Source organism: Staurois parvus, unplaced genomic scaffold (genome assembly GCF_062004578.1).
Source record: "Staurois parvus isolate SC_StPar_1 unplaced genomic scaffold, SC_StPar_1.0 ptg000175l, whole genome shotgun sequence".
Classification (NCBI taxonomy): domain Eukaryota; kingdom Metazoa; phylum Chordata; class Amphibia; order Anura; family Ranidae; genus Staurois; species Staurois parvus.
The window spans coordinates 605,056-626,794 of NW_028317971.1; the positions used below are offsets into that span (position 1 = coordinate 605,056).

At 41.4% G+C, this 21,739-nt stretch overlaps 1 protein-coding gene across 3 annotated transcripts in view; it reads left to right on the plus strand.

Annotated features, from left to right (window-relative positions):
- LOC149462367 (scm-like with four MBT domains protein 2) overlaps positions 1 to 21,739 on the plus strand; it is a 245,553-nt gene that overhangs the window by 42,815 nt on the left and 180,999 nt on the right. The window lies entirely within an intron of this gene.

Genomic DNA, 21,739 nt, shown 5'->3' on the forward strand with positions numbered 1-21,739 from the left:
CAGCAGCCAATGTCTCCCAATGCTGCCTCTCTGTTCTGTGCATGTAGTGAGAGATGAGAGACCTGCTACAGATGGGCACAGCACAGGATCAAGGGAGGTAAATATTTAGGGGGGTGAGGAGGCAATACAACAGCTGGGACATTTTTTACCTTAATGCAGGGAATGTATTAACATAAAAATGTCTTTAGAACCACTTTAACTTCTTTTTTAACCTTTTTTTTGGGGCTAGGTTTACACTTGCAGTTGGGTGTATGGTTGAGCCTTGGGGTAGTGAGCTCCAGAGGATGGGATAGGTTCTGGAGAAGTCCTGGAGGTGAGCATGGGAGGAGGTGACAAGAGAGCTACAAAATAGAGGGTCTTGCGAGGAGTGAAGAGGACAGTTTTTTGGGTGATATTTTGAGAGGAGGTTGGTGCTGTAGCTGGAGGCAGAGTTGTGGATGGCTTTGTATGCTGTTGTTAGTATTTTAAATGTTATTCTCCGGGCAAGCAAAAGCCAGAGAGGTTGGCAAAGAGGTAGCGGACACTGAATAATTGGTAGAGTGGACAAGTTTGGCAGCAGCATTCATGATATACTGAAGGGGAGATGTGTAATGGTAGGCCAATGCAATAATTAAAAAGATAAAAAGGGGTGAATAAGTATCTTGATGGTATCATTGATGAATGTTACAAAGGTGAAGATGGCAAGATTTGGACAGTGATTGAATCTGGGACTGGAAGGAAAGACCTCTCAAGGATTACAGGATTTCACCTTGCACCCTGGTATGAGGGGAGATCTTGATGAACAGTCAGAGGAAAGGGGCACAAGGGGAGGAAATATAAAATAAGCACAGTTTTTGAAAGATTGATTCTTAAAGAGTAATGTGAAATCCACAGTGAAATGTAATTTAGTACAATTCTTACAATTACAGTATAATTTCCAAAAAGGCTAAATGACACTGCATTTGGAGCATGTCCGATGAAAACACATACATTATTGTTATTGGGTTATGGACTGTTTTTTTTTTTTTTATCTTTCCTTCTTTTAAGGGTGTTTTGAATCATGGTAAACCTCAGTTCATATCACAGTAATGTTTCCACTGCATTTGATACTATATGGATCGAAAATTGTTTTTTATACACTATAAACCAGGAAAATGTTTAGTTTTTCAAGGTACTGTATGCTATCATTTTTCATTTCTAGCAAAAAAGGAAAATCCAAATACTTGGGTAGGGCCATCTCTGACATAGAAAATTTATCTCGTAGCTGCCATAGTTTTTTTGGTGCTTACAAATATTATTATTATACAGGATTTATATAGTGCTAACAGTTTGCTCAGCGCTTTACAATATAAAGGGAGACAATACAACAACAATACAGTTCAATACAAGAGGGTTAGGAGGGGACAAATATGTAATATACAGTATATACAGTACACGCAGGTCTCTTTCACACTTGTGGACCATCCATTTCATTAGTTCAGTCAAGTTTTTTCAGAAAAAACAAATTAAGTTTAAATATTAGTTTTTCATCAGTTTTTACAACTGTTTTTTTACATCCATTACCAATGCAAAAATGGACCATTTGTCCGGTTTTTCATCCGTTCCATCTTATTTCATGGAACAAAAATAGGGCTTTGATTTGTTTCAAAAAACAGATGATCATCCATTTACATCCGTTTTTCCATAGAGATGCATCGATGTCTGTTTTTGATCCGTCAAACAGACTGCACGTGTCAAAGGGACCTCACTGTATACAGTATATGCACACATGTGTATCAAGAAGTATGACAGTAGTCATCAAATTGCAGTAGCAGAATATTTATGTCAATTTACTTGTAGCAATTAGATCTTAAACACAACCTTCGTCCTTATGGTAACAAAACCTTGTTCACTTCCTTGGATTCTTATTTTGTATTTCTTGGTGCTATGTTGGTACCTGGAAGCACAGAATTAAATACTATACCTATATATAAGAAATTCTAGTTTTTTAGATTGCTTTTTGAGTTTTTTTTTCATTAGGATGTTGCTAAATATGTTTGTCTACAGTATACCCTTAAACATTGTTAACGAGTGTTAACATTTATAAATAAATTCAGAAATAAATGATATTCCTTTAGGAAATAATGCTGAAATGATATTTAGCCAGGCTGGAGGAAAAAAATGCCTAGAGATAAGAGAAGCAATCCATGTGGACTGAGGAATCAAGGGGCTTGCTCTGAGACATTCTGCTGCTGCTTTGTCTCCGTATTCATCCCCTTAGAGCTTATCCTACCCAACAAGATGCAATGTAAGTCCCTTAAGGTTTCAACTTGCCTTTTAGCTACTTAATCCTTCTGTAAAAAATAAGAAAAATACAAATACGGATAGAGTCCTTATCTTAGTGTCAATGGCTGGAAGATGGGTAGTTAGGCTTATCATTAAATTTGGGTTTAATGTTTGGGGTCAGGGGGGTTTGGTGCTTCTGAAGGCAACACAAACCAGTGACTTTTTTTAATTTATCTGCCATTCAAGGTGTTCACTGGACAGTTCTATGTAATGTCTTTATTTAGATACATTTAATACCTTTTATGGAGGTATCTATAAAGAAGCACAGATAACACTATGAAATGACTTGATAAGAAATGCCTGCCAAGCAGATAGTGTAACAAGGATGAGGGAATTTCTTTGCTACAAAGGTTGTTGCATATACTCTGGTAAAGACTATTATTCTATAGTGATTGCTGGAAGTCAGTTTGTGTTGCAAAATTGTATAACCTTGATAAATATATCTTATTCTGAAAGGCTGATTTTTAAAGTAAATCTATAGTCACTGTGTATATTTTCACTGTTTAACATCAGCACTGTAATGGCAATACGAACAATGTTATTATTGACAATCCATTATAAGCTTACTTAAAAACATCTCCTTTCACATTGTACTTTCTATCTGCTGGCCATTTCATGCCAAAGCTTCCTTCATTCTTTGCAGCTTCTCCTTTGCTTTTTACTTTTAATTTCTAAGGACTACATATCCCATGGTACATTGTTGCCTGCAAACAGTGATTCCTGCACTGACTCTGCCTCCTGAAACACCTACCTGTGTAGTTCAAAAGGCAGGCTCTGTGAAATGTGTGACACAGCAGTGCCTATCAACAGGACATGTGTATATATATCACAGAATTCAAGGAAGTAAATACAAGGGGATCTTCACAAAGTATGTTTACAAACCTCAAGATCATTCAGCTTAATAGGAGTAGCCTAGAAATAATTGAAATACAATGTGGAGATGAATATGTAGCGCTACCCCTGCAGGGGTCACTAGTATTTTTGCCCGTCTCTCCTCGCTTCACCTTGCAGTCAGTCACAAAGCATCTTCACAGCCAGATACACACACACACACTTCCACTTGTTGTCTTTAATGACCAGTCTAGGGGATGTTGTTTTTGGAGTTTTATTGTAGAACTGAGGATTGGGATAGGGAATGTAGTAGGATACTCCAAAATTAGAACTATTCACACTGAGGACATCTAGTGGATCTCTTAGTTGAGCACTGTTGGGAGTCATGGCTGAAAGCAGATAGCAGGCTTCCCTTGGATTGTAGCAACAAGTGTTCTAGGAGTGAGCAAAGTCCCTTTTTAGCTGTAATAGCCGTAACAGGGCTGAGCTCCTCAGGTACAAGACAGTTACGACAGACTGCGACAGCCCAAAAGTAAAGTAGCTGAGCAAAGTCCTATGCAGTAGCAACAGTTGGACAAGCTCTTCAGACCACCAGCCAGTGTTCATATTTTCTCAGACCAACGCTGACCATCAAGCACCAGAGGGGTAGCAAGCACACAGAGTCCCCAAGATCTCTCAACGTCTGTACTCACAAGGCCCAAGGACAGAATGGTGACCTCCTTCCAATTGAAACCCTTCAGTGATACCAGAAAGACCTTTGGCAAAAAGCTCCCCTCAGTCAGCTTACTGTAGAATCAGGGTCACTCTCTCTGACTTCAGGCCCTCAGGTCGGCCACCAGAGGCCTGCATGGCAGCAAGTTCCAGATAAGGCAAGCCTGCCTCCAGCCTTGCTTGGTGCAATTCTCTCCTGGGAAAGACACTGAATCCATATGCTCACAGAACACAAATAACACTCCCAGCATGCAATGGGTCCACCCCCCGCAATTGGCCAGGACTGTATCCATATTCATGCTGTTCATTTGCCTAGTCCCTACCCATGTTCTGGAAGGCTCTCATAGCTTCCTGAAGGCGTGAAGAACTTAGACAAACTCAAAAAACACCAGAGCATTCATGAGCAGACCTAACTTCTCAATCACAGCACTCCTTAAAGCAGAGAGCCCAAATCGATTTCTCTAGCAGTCTCTGCTAAGCAGAGAAATACAGCTATGATTAACCTAACTATATAAATCCTAGCACCTAAGTAGGAGGGTGCTACAAATATATGATTTTACATTTTGACCATAGATATACTTAAAACACAGCAAATCATAGCACCCAGTCAGAATTATCTCTGTGGAAGTCAGACAAGATGGGTACTGATTTGGTACACTGGCTTACTACACATTACTACTACTCTTTATTAACCACTAGCCTACAGGGCACTTATACCCCCTTCCTGCCCAGGCCAATTTCCAGCTTTCAGCGCTGTCACACTTTGACAATTGCGCAGTCATGCAACACTGTACCCATATGAACTTTTTATCATTTTTTTGAGACAGGTAGAGCAGTCTTTTGGTGGTAATTAATCACTTCTGGGATTTTTATTTTTTTCTTAAACCAAAAACCACTGAAAATTTTGGAAAAAAAAAAGTTTTTTCTTAGTTTTTGTTATACAGTTTTGTAAATAAGTGATTTTTCTACTTCACTGATGTGCGCTAATGAGGCTGCAGTGATGGACACTGATAGGCTGCACTGACGGACACTGATAGGTGGCACTGATGGGCACTGATGAGGAGGCACTGGTAGGTTGCACTGATGGGCATTGACAGGCATCACTGATGGGCACTGAAAGTCAGCACTGATACATGACAGTGATACATGACACTGATGTATGGCACTGTTAGGCGGCACTGACTGGCACTGTTAGGCTGCACTGACTGGCACTGTTAGGCTGCACTTACTGGCACTGTTAGGCGGCACTGACTGGCACTGATAGGCGGCACTGACTGGCACTGATGTGCACTGATAGGCGACACTGACTGGCACTGATAGGTGGCACTGGCAGCACTGATAGGTGGCACTGACTGGCATTGAGAGGTGGCACTGACTGGCACTGATGGGTGACATTGAAAGGCAGCTCAGATGGGCACTGATATGTGGCATTGATGTGCACTGGTATGCACTGATATGTGGCATTGATGTGGCACTGATGGGCACTGGCACATGGCACTGATGGGCACTGGCACGTGGCACTGATGAGCACTGACAGGTGGCACGTCCGGGCCACATTGATCTTCAGGGCACACGGATCATCAGTGCCCTGATGATCAGTGTACATGTCCCCTCCGCGGAAAGCCGATTACCGGCTCTCCTCTCCTCTCGAGCTGTCAGCGTGTCAGCTCGAGAGGAGAGAAATGCTAACCGGCATTTCCCTGTTTACATGTGATCAGCTGTGATTGGACACAGCTAATCACATGACCGAGCCGACACCTTCGGCTCTTTCCATGATCCGCTGTGTCCAAGGGACACAGCGCACCGGCGATCGCTATGCTGCACACTCCCTGAGCCGTGCATGTGCAGTGAGAATGGTAGGACGTCATATGACGTCCTATCAGAATGAGAGAACCACCTTGCGCCCGTCATTGTACTATAGGGTGGGCGGAAGGTGGTTAAATAAGAAAAATTGTTTTCCACCTTACCTCCTGAATTTTAAATTTTATTATTTTTCTCTAAAACAGTATTATGAAGTATAACCCTGAAATAGTGTTTATTAACATTATTAATAGCTCCTTTAAATAAAGCAACCTGTAATTTATTTTAGCTGTCTTTTCATGTAACACAATCACATTACTTTCCTTAACTGAGCCTATGTAGCTTTGGTATCTATCCCATTTATGAATTGCATATTTAATATAACCATTTAACTAGTCCTCCACACTAATGTCCTGTACTGTAGTATGAAGTGGAAGAAGTCCTTTTGCTTATTATATTGCCGTACCAAAGGGAATTTTTTAATGAAGATGCTTTGATAACTGTTGGCGATAAAAGCACTAGAGAAGATGTATCGTGTGGAAATGATTCTTTCTCATCACTGAAAAGGGCATTCTGCCCTGAGTGCATGCATAGTACTCCCACTGCTCACACTTTTGGCAGATCAGTTACTGCTGGAATATATTTCAGTCATAATGTTCGCCAACTGGGATGGATATACATTTTACAAAGTGAGTGTTGATTTAAAGCCAATAGGAAGCATATTTGTTGTCATGTGACTTTTCATTTGGCTGAAAGCCTCAGTGTTGATGACTGGCAATGTAATGGTAGGGTCTTTGAAACTTAAAAAAAATAGGACTAATTGCTGCAGTGAGAAGCAATTTATAGTTTTACAATTTTCTAATTTCCTGATTTTCCTTTGTCATCAAAAATATTAGCCATTATGTTATATCACTTTCCTTATTCAGAAGACAGTGATGTATGCTAGGTCTTCAGCTTGGTGAGCATCAGCATAATGCCACAAAGAACAATACAATTATAATAATAATAACAATAAACCTAATGCAAGAAGAGATGTGCAATAAAAGTATGTGTAAACATGATATGACAATTTCAAGACTGTGGGAGTCTCCCAACATCACTGGCTGATATTTGGGGGTACAGTTGGTTAGAGACATATGCTAGCTGCTTTTGTTCCCTACTTAGATAAGCAGTGCCAACACTGTCTACTTGCACCACATACAGTTGTGTCCAAAATTATTCAACCCCCACTGAAATTGAGTGTTTTGGCCAGTTTGACATTGCTTTTGATCATTCAGTCATCTTGCTTACATTTACATTAAAGAGGCACTTGTAGGTCAGACAAATATAACATAACAGTTATAATGAAATAACCACAAATGTCTTTTCTGTGCTCACAGCATTATCAGTTTTATTCAACCCCCAAGTGACATTCAATCTTAGTACTTAGTACAGCATCCTTTTACAGTTATAACAGCTTTTAAACGTGAAGCATAGCTTGACACAAGTGTCTTGCAGCGATCTACGGGTATCTTCGCCCATTCTTCATGGGCAAAGGCCTCCAGTTCAGTCACATTCTTAGGCTTGCGCACTGCAACTGCTTTCTTTAAGTCCCACCAGAGGTTCTCAATCGGATTTAAGTCTGGTGACTGCGATGGCCACTCCAAAATGTTCCAGCCTTTCCTCTGCAACCATGCTCTAGTGGACTTGGAGGTATGCTTGGGATCATTGTCCTGTTGAAAGGTCCAACGTCTCCCAAGCCTCAGGTGTGTGACGGACTGCATCACGTTTCCATCCAATATCTCCTGGTACTGAAGAGAATTCATGGTACCTTGCACACGCTGAAGCTTCCCTGTACCTGCAGAAGCAAAACAGCCCCAAAGCATGATTGACCCTCCACCATGCTTCACAGTAGGCAAGGTGTTCTTTTCATCATAGGCCTTGTTCTTCCTCCTCCAAACATAGCGTTGATCCATGGGCCCAAACAGTTCTAATTTTGTTTCATCAGTCCACAGAACACTATCCCACAACTTTTGTGGTTTGTCCACATGGCTTTTGGCATACTGCAGTCGACTCTTCTTATTCTTTGGAGACAGCAAGGGGGTACGCCTGGGAGTTCTGGCACGGAGGCCTTCATTACGCAGTGTGCGTCTTATTGTCTGGGCTGAAACTTCTGTACCCACATCTGACAAATCTTTTCTCAGTTCCTCAGCAGTCACACGGGGACTTCTCTCCACTCTACGCTTCAGGTAGCGCACAGCAGTCGAAGTCAGCATCTTCTTTCTGCCACGACCAGGTAGCGTTTCAACAGTGCCCTTTGCCTTGAATTTGCGAATGATGCTTCCTAAGGTGTCTCTTGGTATGTTTAACATCTTTGCAATCTTCTTATAGCCATTGCCCTTCCTGTGAAGAGAAATCACCTCTTCTCTTGTCTTCCTGGACCATTCTCTTGCCTTCACCATGTTTGTAACCACACCAGTAAATGTCTAGAAGGAGCTGAGTATCACAGTCATTTTAAAGCTGCCTAATTGGTGCTTATTATGCTTGATTGCTGCTCGGTGACATCCACAGGTGTTTTCAATACCTGATGGAAAGCACCTGTATGAACCTCTGTTCTTCAGAGTGGTAGTCTTTAAGGGGTTGAATAATTGTGGCAATGAAGAAACCACATAAGAACCATTTACTACTGTATTACATAAACAATTGATGTCATTTTAGTTGCATTTGGGTAGTTACAACGTCCTTGTAGGATTTGATTCTGAATACAATTCCAAATGTACACTATAGTCCCTAAACCCCTTTACAGCATTGGGGGTTGAATAATTTTGGACACAACTGTATATCCTTCTCTGATATTTTTCCAAGCCACACATTCTAGTTTAGGCACCTACCTGACAATGGTGATACTGGAGGATGGTTGGATCATGCATTCACATCTCTCTACCCTTAGCATCATAACATTTACTTAGTGGTCTTCCCCTCCAGACTTAGAGAGACATTGTCACTTGACCCACTCATGGTATAGTGACAGAGTCTGTGTAAATCCACCCCTGACCCACTCACTCATCTCTCCTGAGCTCTTCAGCACTTCTTCCTCAATTCCAGCTGGCAAAAAATACTTGGTGTTTCTGGGTGTGGGGGAGCCTGTGATCTCTTTCACGATGTAGTACTTGGGCCTAGTGGCCAGTCACTAAACACAGCACTCATACTTGAAGGAAAGGTTGATGTTACTGCTCTCCTTAGCTTCCGACATTGGTCAACACCTGGTATTTTCGTGGTGGCCACAACAGAGTAAGGAGAAGAGCATTGGGTTGACTGATGGTGTCTTTACATAGACGCTGTCACTTTGCCCAGAATGGGCCAAATAACCGTGTCTCTTTAAAGCTTCACTATTTTACAAGTTTATATTTATTGAGTATAGTGAAGATAGGACATTATGTATAGGCCTATCTTATAAAAAAATATTTTTAGATGAGCTTTGAGAGAGTGGGTGGCTTCTCAATCGGTGCAGTAAAGAGAACCCAAAATGTGTTTTTGTGAATTCTTGGTACTTTGAGTTTTCAGTTGTCCTTAGATGAAAGAGTATGACAGTGAATGTAATGTAGCATGGGGCCATGTACTGAAATTTGTTGGATGATTAAAGGTTTGCCTGTGAAAGCAACATAAGTGTACCCCTTTCCTTTGAATTATAGTGAGCTGTGTGTGGAGAAGTGATGGACTCCAAGCCAGCACCTGATTACAGCATATGAGAGAAACGCTTGGATGGCTGGAGTGGTGCACTTTTCTTCGACCCACAAACAATGAATGTAGTGTGATATACTTGATACTAGCTGTTCTTTTGACAGCACCCCCTAGGACAAGTAAAAACAGGCCATTCTTTTCCAGTTAACACTACATTGGCTGTATACCTTACTCCTCTATATAGACTTCACTGGCTGCATGGGTCCTCATCCTTCCCTGAGGTTTTCTTTATGCTCTATCATTTTCAGGGGTACAACTGAATGAAACTAAACCTTGTGACTGACTGATCTGGAGAACTATGAATTCACTGAATAAAACACACAATTATATTATTAAAACTAACACATAATAGAAAACTTTTTCATATTGTGCATACACCATCTTTTATAGTTGGTTCTCTATGTAACAGACCTTATCACAAGATGAACATCTGTTTGATTATACACAATAGTCTAAATATCATGCTGCCTCATTAAAACCGCATTCCCTCTATTATCTACCTCTTCTTAACATGAGTATTTTTTATTCCCCAGGAAGAACAGTGTGTGAGAGTTAAATTACAGAAAACAAGTTCCAATGAAGTGCCAGTTTCTGGCCAGAGATCCAGGCCTGTTATTGTACTGGGAAGAATGATTCACTGCTGTGTATTTTAGGAGGACATTGTTTAGCACACAGTGTTGAGCTGTTATTTCGCCTCCAACGCCCATAGTATATGAAAACAGGAAATACAGATAATTAACCACAGTATGTGCAATAACTGCACATCTAAATATATATCTTTTCTCAAATTTAGTTTTTTTTTCCTTTCATATTTAATTGAATATAATGCAAGGTTTTCATTGCAGTGAAAGCCTGTGGTGCTCATTGAATTTCTAAAAAAATAAATAATAAATAAAGCCAGCGATATGTTCATGCTAATCTTCTCAGGAGCTTTTTATGAGTGCCTGCATTTAGCCTTTTAATTATATTCACATATAGATATAATAAATAATTATTTTCTCATTTAACATCAAAGGCTGTTCTAGTGAGTTTTATCACAGGAATGGATAATATTTTGTTAATTTTAATTGTTGTGAGCAAGTGACTTATAATCTTCTAGCATTTATTTAAATTATACAGATGTGAAGAAAGTTTCCTTTGCATCATTAAAATCTATTCTACTTGTTCTAATATAACAATGGAGACTAACCATCGTAAAATACATTACAAACTTAGCTAAAAGCTTCATAAGTGCATTGAGTCCATTTATAAGTTCCATTTAAATTAAAACCTTTTAAAGCTTTTTATACTCTACATTCTGTTACACATCCCTTCTTGATAAATGCCGGAAAGTGCGTTTTACAATAAACAGTGAGAAATATATAAAGCTAAAGCTTGTCAAAATTAGCATTTTGAATGTCAAGATTGCTATTTTACATACATTGTAAAATGTGAGAAGCCATTAAAATTGATTTTATTTTAAATGTCTAATATTGATTAATAGGAATAAGCGAATGTGTCTGGGTCCGATGTGGAGGTTCATTGAATCTATTGTGAAATTTGAAAATTGGGAACTTAAATCTGAACCCGATTGAAGTCTGTGGAGGAGCAATTCTAGCAAAACCATTCTGGCCATTTGTAAGGCTAATAGGCAAGAGATTGTCAAATAATTGGCATGGGGAACTAGGCATTGCCATATGAGGCATATATCAATGAACAATAAATAAACACATAAAAACCTAAATAAACAAATAATTGATAAATATAAATACCATATAGCAGGGAGAGGGTCCATCTTTTTACTTCCACTTCAAGGGTCCATGCTTGGAGGATTTCTTTAAGCTGTATGTGGTGTTATGGAACAGTACGATTCTCGTATACAGTGTCTGCTATCAGGCATCAAATATTTTTCATGTGTCTTTTTTTTTTTTTCAACAGGATAATTTATTTTGTGTACTTTTACATTATTGCTTATATTATATTGTTATATAACTTAAAGCAGTGTACCCCAATCTGCTTCATTACAGCTTGAAAATTTTTTTTTTATGTAGTGTTGGCTATGATACCTGTTCCTTTTTTGTCCAGCAGTAACAGGCCTGAATTGAAAAGTGGAGGTAGCAGGCACAACAGATCTAAAAGCTACAGGATAGCATACTCTCCAAAAAGAAAACATAAAGCTGAAGCTTCATAGTATAGTTTTGTGAGTTTCTTTTTTTGCAGTACTGCATTGAATTGTCTCAAACGTTTTATAAAACATCAAAATGAAGTGCACAAAAACACTTCAAAGTCACAACCACACATTCTCCAACTCCCCCCACCAATCCCTGTATCCATAAATACTCTTAAAATTTTCAAAATACAGATTTCAACTAGAAATTGGCCAGCGTAAGGACAATATGCAAGCAGTTGAATGGACAGCAGATAGAAAGAGCTTTGCAATGTGGGCTTTTTTTAACATATCTGCTACTGATAGGACCATTGTGGACTCTGCCTGCAGTCAAATGCTTATAAGCAACCCTTTTTACCTGAATTAACTGCTTTCCCACCTCCCTATAGCAGAAACACTGCTACAGGGCAGCAGGGGTGCACAAAATCAAGTGTGTATATATACATTATTTTGCATTTTCGGGTAGGGGGCGCCCTACCCACGTCGCCATTGGTTGCCTCGACTGTCAATCACCGTGTCCCAGCTGGTGATTCCCCGCTGGCACTCAGTGATCACCGTGTGTCACGGATGGGGGAGAGACTTGTATGTAAACAATACAGATCTCCCCGCTGTCAGCTCCTGCACACTGCTTTGTATGGTCCTGCATAGCAGTGTGTTTACAGTGTAAAGCACACGCACAGCACACAGTGAAACAGCACACAGTTAACCCTTTGATAGTCCCAGATGTTAACCCCTTCCCACCCAGCGTCATTAGTACAGTGTCAGTGCTTTTTATTATTACTGATCACTGTATTAGTGTCATTAGGATGTCAGTGACAGTTAGTCAGTTCCCCCCAAAGTCAGAATGACCGCCACAGTCCCGCTATAATTTGTTGATTGCCGCCATTACTTGTATAAAAAAAATTCCAGTATACCGCCATTTGTAGATGCTATAACTTTCACGTAAACCAATTAATTTACACATATTGGGATTTTTTTTTAGCAAAGACATGTAGCAGAATAGGTTTTGGCCTAAATTTATGACAAAATTGTATTTTTTTTTTAAAATTTTACTGGACATGTTTAATAGCAAAAAGTAAAAAATATTGCTTTTTTATAGCGCAAAAAAATAATGCAGAGGCGATCAAATACCACCGAAAGAAAACTCTATTTTTGGGGAAAAAAAGGACATATATTTCATTTGAGTGCAGCGTTGCATGACCCCACAATTGTTAGTTAAAGTAATGCAGCGCCGTATTGCAAATAAAATGGCCTGGCCAGGAAGGGGGGTAAATCCTCTGGAGGGAAAGTGGTTAAGAAAAGTAGCCATTTTCTGATTTTCTGCTTTGCTTTGCTGTAGCTCTGCATCTGTATCAGTTATTTCACTCAAACCATATTTAAGCTCCTGATCTAAAGAGGATTGATTTGGTCTTCTATCTAGCTTCATTTTTTGCCAATTGCATGAAGGCCAGGCAGATCAATGATCATGAATGTTCCTGATTGCCAAAGCAGACATTACTCCCTTGCCTGACAAAATGAAGAGCTTGATGAGAATGTACCAGATGAATTTGCTTAAACAATCTAATGCTTGTGGCGGAATCAACTTTTTTGTTGTGGAAGAATAAAGAAAAACCTATTTTAAGTCCTCATGCACATTGGACATTTTTTCCGCTGCTGTTTTTGGCTTTTGATGTTTTTTCTACAGCCAGTAAACCCCCCCAGCATGTTATCCTATGTGTCCATGTACACTGTAATCAGCGTTTTTTGGCAGGGGCATTTTTTTGGCTGAAAAAAACAGCAATCCAGCGTTTTTGGACTTTTTTTGACCCCCCAAAAAATGTTTCTTAGTAAAAAAACCGCTGGAAAACGCAATTCCGAAAAAACGACGCAAAACGTTGCTAAATGCAAAACCGTTGAAAAACTCACCTTTTTTTTAACGTGACTTTACACAGCTAACGTTACCAGCGTTATTAAAACGCCCATCATGCATGGAGCCTTACTGTTTCTACAGCTCAATGTGCAAGGACTAAGTGTGTATAGGTTGCTGCTAAATAATTAACTGTTTTGTGAAAGGCTCATAAATAGTTGTATATTTTTTCCATCTTGTTCTGTTAAGTCATATTGCCTGTTTTCATTTACCTATTGGTGATGGCATAAAGCATGCCTACATTTAAAAATGAAGATACTGCAGAGGATACAGTATTGTAAAATTTTCCCGCAGCAGTACTGTTTTAATCAGGAATAACAGGCCTAACCAATGTATGCCTAACCTTCGTGCAGATAAGAAGTGCAGTGAATGTGAGTGATCTAATGAAGTAATTTGGGTGCACATTGTTCTTGCACCTTTAAAGAATGCAAAAAAAAAAAGCTCTTGGACAGAATGTCAGCAAGCCTGATGCGCTCTAATGCCACAGACCGGGCATATAAGAAAAGAAGCTGCAATGCAATGAACTCAAGAATAGTTTGTTAAAGTAGCTTCAAACCCAAACATTATGTCATATACGTCTTAACAGCTGGTGATACTGATACAAAGAGTCTTTTCTGGATATTTGGTATTATAGGGATGTCCTGTCCTAGCCAGTTGTTCACCAGAACAGGTTTCTCAATGGTAAGATTTCTTCTCAGTTCCTTCTCCTGTGATAACGTAAATGTTGTTTTTCTTATTACGTTCTGTACAGTGATCACCAGGACCCATAGTGGGAATGAGTCTCTGAAATGGCAAAATAGAAAGGAGCAAAAACTTGCCAGAGTCTCTAACCCTTCCACACTGTATCCTTAAAGTGGATTACAAGCCTTTTTATAAAAAAAACTTTTGTCAGGTAGGCTTGTATTACTGAAGAGCCTTGTGTAGCTCAGTGTACATTTTTGGCATGCTTTGCTTGCCAAGATAAATTAACTGTCATGTTCAAGCATTGGAGTTATGTTATCAATATGGCTGCCAGAAGTAGAGCATCATCGCTGGCAATCAGGGCTGTGGATAAGGGGGGTACCACCCAGGGGTGGTCTGACAACTCATGGGGCCTCCCAGGCAATAGGGGATCATGGGGCCCCTGTGTCCTCACCCACACTCAAACCACACCCAAAAAAAGAATATGAAAGGTATCAGGGGCATCTCATGGCGTCCCCTACTGACCCTAGGCCCTCGGGCAGTGCCCGAGAGCCCAAATGGTCAGTCCGCCCTTGGTACCACCAGTCCCCCTGTACGGGGCCCAGGCCAGAAGGGGGGCCCAGGCAGATGGGTGAATCAGCTGTGGGCAGGGAGGGTTTATCACCCTGTATGTCTTTCTCTGCAGCAGCTGATAGCTGACTTATTCTCCTCTCCCCCCTGTTGGCTTTCAGCTGCTGCAGAGAGAGTCATACAGGGGACCGGTGTTATTACACCCCCCCCTCCTCACCAATCAACCTCTCTGTGTACCATAGGTTCCCCCCCCCGCTGCCCAGGCATCCCCTGTGTGCCCCAACCCCACAATGCTGCTGGCTTCTCTCCTTTCCCTCCTGTTGGCTTTCAGCTGGTGCAGAGAGAGAGTCATACAGGAACTGGTTTCATTTTCATTACTCCCCCCCCCCCCCCTCCTCACCAATCATCCTCTCTGTGTACCATATGTTCTCCCCCCCCCCCTCCTGCTGCCCAGGCATCCCCTGTGTGCCCCAACCCCACAATGCTGCTGGCTTCTCTCATTTCCCTCCTGTTGGCTTTCAGCTGCTGCAGAGAGAGAGTCATACGGGGACTGGTTTCATTACTCCCCCCTCCTCACCAATCATCCTCTCTGTGTACCTTAGGTTCTCCCCCCCCCCCGCTGCCCAGGCATCCCCTGTGTGCCCCAACCCCACAATGCTGCTGGCTTCTCTCCTTTCCTTCCTACAGGCAGCTGCAAGCACACAATAGAACCCTGCAAGATGGAGAGTGGGGGAAGCTTCTGGTAAATATGTTCCGTTTACCAGCCCCATCCTTTCCTGAATGAACACAATGAGTGTTCACTACCAATCACGCACTATGTTCATTCATAACTGAAGAATACTAAACTGTTTGTTTTTTGGGGGGTGGGGGGCTGTATGGGGCCCCGTGGTTTCTAACAGCAGCCCAGCTGACAATTGAATGATGAGAGGAAGATCGAGCCCATGGCATCATTGTAAGGGGGTATCGTGGCGATTAAGTCTGCCAGAATGTGCAAATGTGCTGTGAATACTTACACATTGGGACAAAATAACCCTCTGTGAACTTTAGGTCTACTTTTGTTAAAAAAAAGAAAAAAAAGTTTGGGCTTTACATACACTTTAATTCAGTGTTGTAGGGGATGACTCCAATAAAATATTTTTAAACTCATTGTTTACAAGTAATCAAATAGTAACACAGAGAAAAGTATATGAGCCTTAGCATCCTTTCTTTTCAGTTATGCTATGGTGTTAATTTACTAATGGAATACAGAGTTCTCACTTTGCAAAATAAATGCTAATTTCAGTTTAGTGTTTCACAATGAAGCTGTGTTAACTGTGTAAAAGAGATTAAAAAAAGGGATTCCACATGATTGAGTAATTTAACTGAATACAGATTTAACTGAATGCAGATTCACCTTATTTACCAAACCAAGTGATTATTCGGTTTAAGAGTAAAAATTATTTCATAAATAAAGTGGTATTAAACCCAAAAGCAAACATTTATTATATTGCAGCTTACCATTTCTTAGATGTGATGGCTGCATAATTTTTCTTTTTCAGGCTTTCTTTCTTTTCTTTTCACCTGGTAATCCTGCTGGGAAGTCTTAGTTTTTCAACAGAATTTGCTGTCGTGCAGATATAGCAGTTAAAGTGACACTAAAGCTTTGTTTTTTTTTTTTTAAATTGTCTATACTTACCTGCTCTGTACAGTGGTTTTGCACAGAGCAGCCCTGATCCTCTTCTTTTTGGGTCCCCGCCTGTGCTCCTGGCTCCTCCCCCTCAAGCAGTACCTTCAGGGAAAGCCACTCACCCTGAAGGCACTGCTGCATGCTCATCCCCGAGCTGCGGCTCTATGCGTCCATAAGACACAAAGAGCCGCGGCTCGCCCCTGTTCTCTCCTCATAGGCTCGCTGGCTGTGATTGACAACAGCGGAGCCAGTGGGCTCCCTCTGCTGTCTCAGCCAATAAGGACGAAGAGTCCCCAGACAGCAGAGGCTGTCGAGAACGTTACTGGATTGGAGGGGGCTCAAGTAAGGATTGGAGGGAGTGGCTTGGGGGACCGCTGCACACAGAAGGTTTTTGCCTTCATGCATGGAATACCGGAAGGTAAAGAAAACCTTGAATCTTTAGAACCACTTTAAAGTGTTGAAACAACCATTCACCACTGACAGGGGTACTTACAATGGTCAGCATTTGTTTTTTATGTAAGACCTTTATCCTAAAAGGAAAAACTTTGCTGTAAGTGCCTAAAAAGTGTTAGCTGGAGTTTGGCTTCAATTTTTTAGTTTATCTAAATCTGCTAGTACAACTAACCTTCCCCTTTCCTAGACTGATGATAATGCTGCTGTCCAAAGGTGTCTGTTGCTCCTTCATCCAGAGTGGAGGCACTCTACTACAGGGGGTATGTTACTGGACAGATCACTATGTGAGAATAGAGGGTAAAATAGTCTACCAGGGCTGCTGTTAGAAACGATGGGGCCCCGTACAGCCAATGTAACATGGCCCAAAATAAACACAGTTTACTAGACTTCAGTTATGAATGAACACCATGAGTGATCGGTTTCAATCAGCATTGTGTTCATTCAGGAAAGGAAGGGGCTGGTAAATGTGACATATTTGCCGGACCCTTCCTCCACCCTTCATCCTGAAGGATCCTATTGTGTACTTGCAGCTTCCGGTGGGAAGGAGAGGAGGGAAGTCGGCAGCACTGCAGGGGTTGTGGGGGGCACACAGGGGAACTTGGGCAGCATGGGAAATGTATGGTGCACTGAGAGGGTGCTGCAGAGAGAGGCATACAGGGGACCAGTTCCAGTAATTGCTCCCCCCCTGCTGTGCCGATCACACTCCCTACCCACATCCAATTCACCGTGCTGCCTGGGCCCCCCTGCTGGTCTGGGCCCCGTACAGGAGGACCAGTGGTACCCCCTTATCCACAGCCCTGCAGCTGATACATCTAATGATTGGTAAGCTTCAGTATGTTGTATTTTTGGTTTGGGTTTATTACCACTTTAATTTCCATAAGTGAGATTAATTTCTTTGGATATTTAAGCAATAAAAACATGAACACAGCTAATTATGCGATTTTCTGTGTAGGTGAAAAGGGCACCTTGCTGATCTCTGTGTGTCTCAGGAGGGAAGTGTCATCAGTCACAAGATATTCCTCTCTGATTTTTGTTTCCTAGTGATTTCCAGCACAATGTTTGCCTTTCATCACAAGTGGTTTTCCAGCGAACTGACAAAGCTGGACAGATAAGACTTACGTTCATTCATGGTATGATAGCATGTTTTAAATGGTAACTAAATAGAAGGTTAATCAGTGTACCCTGCAATTAATGCATGCACAACACCCACTCCTAATGAATCTTTGCTGGATGTTATTTTAGTGACTAGTAAGAAACCATCATACTACAAAGTGAAACATAAGGAAGCTATGATTTCATTATTTACATTACAAAAATCTACACCCATCAGCAGATCTTCTGGAGGCTTCGAGCCCGGTGATCTCTACAGCCTGACTTGATACAAGTAAAGCACAGAAAAAAATATTTTTTATTGTTTTTAAAGTGCCAAAACATTGAAACAAAAAAATGTGAAAACTGAGTTTATATAAACACAGCAAAGTAAATATTTATAATGTATATTTATATATCCACTTGAAGACCAAGCGTTTTCTGATTTTTGTTTACAAGTTTGAATCAGTATTTTTTTGCTAGAAAATTACATACCGTATTTTTCGCCGTATAAGACGCACTTTTTCTTCCCCAAAACTGGGGGGGAAATGTCAGTGCGTCTTATAAGGCGAATATGGAGTGGCCGGTCCGGTATTTCCACCGCGGCCGTGTCAGAATACCGGGTTGGCCGCTCAGCTCTGCAGCGGGACCTTACCTGTTCCTCTATCCAGCGGCGTGCTGTCTTCCCGGCTTCTGTAGTGTGGGCACTGGGCATGACAGCCGGGTGCCAAGTGCACATGCGCAAGAAGCGGTGCTTTTTGTGAATGGTAAGGCGGTACCTGGGACACATGACAGATCCCAGAAGCCGCCGGACCAATCACAAAGCGCAAGTGCTTCTCGCTCATGCGCACTGGGCACCCGGCTGTCATGCCGAGCGCCATTACAGAAGCCGGGAAGACAGTGCGCGGCTGGATCGAGGAACAGGTAAGATAGAAAAAAAACTCTGCGGAAGTAAGAGCGGGTACCTGTCAAATTCAGGTACCCACTCCCCACCTCCCCAAAGGTCAGCAGTCATCTGTACTGTCCGCAGTCTCTGGTCATCCCTGTGCTGTCCGCAGTCTCTGGCCATCCCTGTGCTGTCCGCAGTCTCTGGCCATCCCTGTGCTGTCCGCAGTCTCTGGTCATCCCTGTGCTGTCCGCAGTCTCTGGTCATCCCTGTGCTGTCCGCAGTCTCTGGTCATCCCTGTGCTGTCCGCAGTCTCTGGTCATCTCCAGTACTGTGTCTGCAGTCCATTAGTTCAGAATTTTTTTTTTCCTGTTTTCTGCCTCTAAAACCTAGGTGCGTCTTATGGTCAGGTGCGTCTTATACGGCGAAAAATACGGTATAACCCCCAGACATTATATATTTTTTTAGAAAAGATCATAGAGAATAAAATGGTGATCGTTGCAATTTTTTATGTCATGTGGTATTTTCACAGCTGTTTTGCAAACGCAATTTTTTGGAAAAAATACACTTTAATTAAACTAAAAACAAAACGCAATATATAACCCAAATTTATTGTAAAATATGAAGGATGATGTTACGCTGAATAAATGGATACCTAACATTTCACACTTTAAAATTGTGCACACTCGTGGAATGGCGACAAACTACAATACTTAAAAATCTCCCTAGGCAACACTTTAACATTTTTTACAAGTTACCTGTTTAGAGTTACAGAGGAGGTCTAGTGCTAGAATTATTGCGCTCATTCTAATATTCACACCAATACCTCACATGTGTGCTGCAAACACCGTTTACATATGCATGTGCAATTTAAGTATATGTTCAGTTCTGCGTGCAAGCACGGAGGAATTGGGGCACTTTAAACTTTTTTTCTTATTTAATTTGTATTTTTACACTGTTTTTTTTAATTTATTTGTTTTTAATTTTTGATCACTTCTATTCTAGGAATGTAAACATGCATTGAAATAAAAATATGGATGACATGTCCTCTTTATGGAGGGATCTGCGGTCAAAAGGACCCCAAATCTCTCCTTTACCTTTAAAAGCAAACAATTAAAAAAAAAAGTTGATCTTTTGCTTCAAAAAAAGAAAAAAAAAATTGTTTACATCCGCCCTATATGGAAGTGACGTCATGATGTCGCTCCAATCCTCCAAGGTCATAGAGACTATCAGACATGATCCGGTCTTTCTTCGCCTCTGTGACCAGCTGGCTGCACAGTCACTTCTCAGGTGCGCCAGTTGAAGCGGTAAGCCCAAGAAACAATGGCGAGTGGTGAGAGGGGACTCTTCTGAAAGTGATCCAGTCGCTAAAGAGCCGATTGGAACGCCGCTTGCTGAAAAAATAAGATACCGGAATTATGGCTGATAGCTTCAGCCATAACCCTGGTAAACCACATGCAAACTGCAATGTATATGTACGTATTGAGGTCTGCACGTGGATATTAAAGGTCAACCATAGTATAACTAAATATCCTTTCTTACTCACTACCTGATCTTCTGCTCCCTTGGCAGGCAGTTGTCTCCCATGCTCCAGCAGTGAGCTATTACTCTGCATCTTCATATCCAAAGTAGGGCTATGGGCCCTGCATCGGTCTTGATCATGCCAGAGGACCGTAGAACGTCAGAGTGCAGAGGAGAAGCTGCCTGGACTGATCTAGCAATGAGGCAGAGCACCAGGAATGGAAGATCAGGTAAGTAAGTGCTTTTCCAAGCCTCCTAAACCTGAACAATCAAGTACCCCATGCAGTGCTGGGCAGACCCAGTGCAAAGAAGGATTTTCTGGTATTCTTGGATTCCAAATTTAATATATATTATTTTAGAACAATTAGTTATATAGAGCAGGGGTCTCCAAACTCTCTTAACAAAGGTTCAGTTTATTGTCCTTCAGACTTTTTGGGGGCCGGACTCTGGCCAGTGGGAGTAAAAAAATGACCTGGTATCAGTAGGAGTAAACAATGCCCCATCATTTATTATTATTATACAGGATTTATATAGCGCCAACAGTTTGCTCAGAACTTTGCAATATAAAAGGAGACAATACAGTTCAATACAAGAGGGTTGGAGGACCCTGCTCCGTAGAGCTTACAATCTAAGAGGGAGGAGCTGGTGGTACAAAAGGCAATAACTGTGGGGGATTGATTGATGGGAGAAATAAAGGATTCAGTTATTACCAAGATAGGCTTCCCTAAAGGGATAGGTTTTCAGGGATCACCTAAAAGTGAGCAGAGTAGGTGATAGTTGGAAAAAATGGGGTATAGAGTTCCAGAGGATGGGGGAAGCTCTGGAGAAATCCTGGAGATGAGCATGAGAGGAGAAGACAAGGGAGCTATAGAGCAGGAGGACTTGGAGGAGCAGAGAGGACGGTTTGGGTGATATTTTGAGACAAGATTGGTGATGTAATTTGGGGCAGAGTTATAAATGGATTTATATGTTATTGTTAATGTTTTGAATTTTATTTGTTGGTCAATGGGAGTCATTTGTGTAAGTGGGAGTAATAGTGCCCCATTGTTGATATCAATGGGAATAATAGTGCCCCGTTGTTGACATCATTAGTGTCTGTGGAAGGAATTGTGCCCGACCATTGGTGTCAGTGCATGGAATGGTATCTCATCACTGGTGTCAGTTGTGAATGGAATAGTGCCCCAAGGGCCGGATAGAGGCAAGGAAAGGGCCACATATGACCCCAGGGCCGCATCTTGGAGACTACTGATATAGAGGATGGTACTTTTGGATATATTGTTGAACCCTGCTTTGTTCTAATTGAAACATCTTTCTGTCTTTTTTTTGTGTTCTATTTTATATATACTTTGCACAGTAAGTATTCACCACTTTGTCAACACTTGTTTAGTTGCCCATCTTCTGAGTTGTTGTGTGTAAGATCGGGCAGATGATGGGCAGCAACTCTCAGGCTTCAGG